The sequence below is a fragment of the Mytilus trossulus genome, chromosome 1 (genome assembly GCF_036588685.1).
Source record: "Mytilus trossulus isolate FHL-02 chromosome 1, PNRI_Mtr1.1.1.hap1, whole genome shotgun sequence".
NCBI lineage: Eukaryota > Metazoa > Mollusca > Bivalvia > Mytilida > Mytilidae > Mytilus > Mytilus trossulus.
In genome coordinates this window covers 36255705-36259433 of record NC_086373.1, presented here as the reverse complement: position 1 = coordinate 36259433, position 3729 = coordinate 36255705, and the positions used below count along the sequence as shown (strand labels likewise).

The following is a 3729-nucleotide window of genomic DNA, read 5'->3' as shown; positions in this document are numbered from 1 at the left end:
TAGTATTTGTTTAAAAAAAAGCAAACTTGACATATGACAGATAAAAACGTTTAGTCAACTTTTACAAAGTATGAAGTATCTTTTCATCTTATCAATAAAGCGTTTTAGAAAAAGTATCTGTCTTCATCTAAAGGGATCAGAATTTGTATGACTCGGTGACTCTCCTCGCATCCCAAAATAAACTACTTATGCCTTCATTTTCTTTTTTATCATCAACCTTGAGACGTTGATAGCTGAGCTGCAAAACGTTATGCTGTAAGTACGCTGTGTATCTTCACTAATAACTAAATATGGTTCATAACCAGACTGAAACATTTTCCGTAACGTTTGAAGAAATTAAAAATGTTGTAATTTACGCATAAAACACATGTTTCAGACATCCGTTTTAAGAAAAACAAATAAGCACCCATTGTGAGTCACTTGAGTCGAAAACGTCGACAATGGTTAAGTACAAACTAAAGAATATCGTTATCCAGGGATAATCCCGCCATACTGGGCGTCGCAAAAAATGGAAATGTTCACATGTTACACATTTGCTGTCCATTTTTAAAATAAATACAATTTAAACATTTCTTTCTCAAGGAATGTACTAAGTTGAATAAAATTAACAAAGTTTCTATTAACATAAAAGAACAATTTCAACTTATCTTGAATACTTTTTTCAAATTATTAATCTTGTTTACCATATTCATCTACAATGACAATCTACTTCCGTATCTTCTTCCGGACCTTGGAACTTGCTATTCTAGTCGGTCGAGAACGTCTGTGCGTTAGGTCTTTATATTTTTTAGACATTTCAATATCGTATTCCTCTGATTTGTGCAATCTAAACTATCAAATATATATATATATAAGCACATATCGCGTTTTTTCTCTTTCCCTTATTATACCGGACAGTAAGAAACCTTATTCAGACTATAGACTATTTCCTTATAGTACTTCATCCTCGACTACTAGTATATCCCAAAATAAGTATGTTCCAAGCATTAATGATATTTCAAACGACTCTTCCTGTGTAACCGTATTGGGTATATGTAGTTCCCTTGAATAGTTGAGTATTCTAATTAATTGCACTGTAAATAAAAGTGTTAAGAATCTGAACACTTTTTGAACACCCTTTTGTAACACTTCTGGAACGCGTAACAGTGTTCTAAATATTAACATTGGTGTTCCAGTTTTTAATAGTATGTGTGCATCTTTCGAACGCTATGTGTGTTATTCTTGAACGGATAGTGTGTACTCCTTGAACGCCGAGTGTTTGAATCTGGAACGCGTAACAGTGTTCTAAATATTAGCTTTGGTGTTCCAGTTTTTAACATCATGTGTGCATCCTTCGAACGCTATGTGTGTTATTCTTGATCGGATAGTGTGTACTCCTTGAACGCCTATTGTTTGAATCTGGAACATGACCTTGTGAGCAAATTTGTATGCCGTTACGCGTTCCAAGCCTTGTAACACTTCTGGAACGCTCGGACTGTGTTCCAGAAGTATGTGTTAATATCCAGAACACATAGTGTATATTACTGGAACACAATTTTACATGTTCCAGAAAAAAGTGTTTTATTCTCTGAAACATTATTGTGGTCTTGTAAAACAAATAATTAAATTGATTAAAAACATCTTTAATTGATTAAAAGAGGCAAAATTAAAAAAAAAAAAAGTACAATACAATGTGAAATATTGAAGCAACTTTAAAATGACAAGTTAGACAAGTTAAAAATATAACATTTGTAATTTGCAAAAATTAATGTGTCCAAACATTTAACCATAAACAAAATGTTCGTCATATTTAAAATTAGTATGTAACAACAAAGTTTAGTGACTTATGAACACAGTTTAACTCATCGTTTGCAACTTCTCAAGTCAAGCACTGTCCTGAATTACAAAATACTTATGTCAATGACTCGTTTATCACCAATATTTTCGATGATCCACAGCTTTCATAGCACTCAGATAGTCAATATCAAACATAAAATACCCTGTGTATATGCTGCTACTAGCTAGTCGAGTCGGTGTTCATGTAACACTGCTACCTTAAGGTACTTTTTAACATGATTTTAGTCGTCTACAACTGATTTTGAGCTGCCATTTTTTAGAACATTCGTCTTTTGAACTTCCATTTTTTAGAACATTCGTCTCCTTGGGTTATAACTACTCTTTAACCTTGTTATCCATCAACTGTGAGTTCTAAAATATAACATATAAAGTGTATGAGTAAACAAATTATGGATCATGTCGATATTCCTTAAGAATTAGAATTAAACTCTTATTTCGTTTTTGTAATTCCATTATACTTTTCAGCATTATTAGATAAGATACATTTGTTAAAGAGTGGTATACATGCATTTTCAAGTATATGGGCTCTCGTGTTCTATAGCTTTTAAAAAAAGATCGTAGGAAGTGTCCAGCAAATGCTCATAGGTGTTTTAGGCAAAACTTTGTCGTTAGACTTGTCACTAAACTAACTGCTCACATTTCTAGAAACTAACTACCTTTTGCCTCTTTTTTTTTAAGATATGTAGTAATTTCACTTATGATCTGTATACGATAATTCCAATTTAAATTGATGTTATTATATCGAATTTAGCTCAAATAGTTTTCGGATTATAATGTACTCCAGTGAATGGTGCACATTTTATTGATAAATCTGCAATAACAAAACTTGTAAGAAGTCAATGGGCACTCCTAAAATTCTTAAACTTACATAAAGTACTTTTATGGTGCAGGATAAGTAGTCATCTCTTGAACTGCGACATTTTCTCTTCATTCTCGGCGAGGTATGCACGAACAATTACCCCTCAGTACTGTAGTTGTGTTTGTACCCTATAAAAGTAACATAAGAATACATAACAATACATGTATGAACGGTGGACATTTGCTAAAATGAAATACTAAGATTTAAGTATTTAAGAATGAGAAAGCTATTAATATAACATATACATAAGAAATTTAAAATTAGTGTTGCAGTATGCCTTTTTACAAACTTCTGTCTTGACATTGGAACACATGGTGTTCAGAGAAAACGATTAGCTGGAACGTTTCATGTTCGAGACTAGAACACATTTACAATAGCAACGATATCACTTAACATTTACGTATAAATTTACATTGGTTATTTTTTTTTATAGCATAATCATCTAAATATATTCTCTCAACGAACCTCCTACTTTTTAAATCGAATTATGGCATAACAGCACCGTTATGTGTTGACACAAAATGTTCTACTTCCATTTATACTTCAGTGTGTCCTGTGAAAGTAGAAATTTGTTGATTTAATACTAAAAAAAAAATGTGTGATAAATATAGATGATTAAACATACCTATTAAATCAAGTTTTGCTGTAATTTTCTTCAGTGAAGCTTCTTCAATCACGATCAAAAAACAAACTTGTACGCGGGCATGTTTGGAACACATGGCGTTCGGGGGGAAATGGTAAATTTGAACGCATCATGTTCGACGCCAGAACGCTTTTACAATAGCAACGTTTTCATGAGCATTTACACATTTATACATTTTAAAAAAATATACCCAAAGAACTTAAGTCCTTTAGAAAGAAGATTTATACTAAAAATCAATCATTTGCACGCTTATATAAATACGCTCTTTCATTTTTTTTTTTTACCAAACTATAATTTGCTTATGTTGATACAGCTAAAATACATTTATCGTCAAACTATAGTGCGAATAACCCTTATTCATCGTCTGTTTGACTCTGAAGCGATGAAATAT

General features: G+C 31.9%; 1 long non-coding RNA gene across 2 annotated transcripts; it reads right to left on the bottom strand.

The window, feature by feature from the left end:
• Nucleotides 1–1760: 1760 nt before the first annotated feature.
• On the bottom strand, nucleotides 1761–3389 carry LOC134707651 (uncharacterized). 2 transcript variants are annotated; one of them, XR_010105747.1, is made up of 3 exons: nucleotides 3321–3389; nucleotides 2705–2823; nucleotides 1761–2187 (listed from the first exon to the last, which is right to left on the bottom strand). It is a non-coding gene; the product is annotated as an uncharacterized LOC134707651 (long non-coding RNA). The 2 variants fall into 2 exon arrangements; XR_010105746.1 differs by lacking the exon at nucleotides 3321–3389 and adding an exon at nucleotides 3161–3310.
• Between the last annotated feature and the right edge of the window lie 340 nt (nucleotides 3390–3729).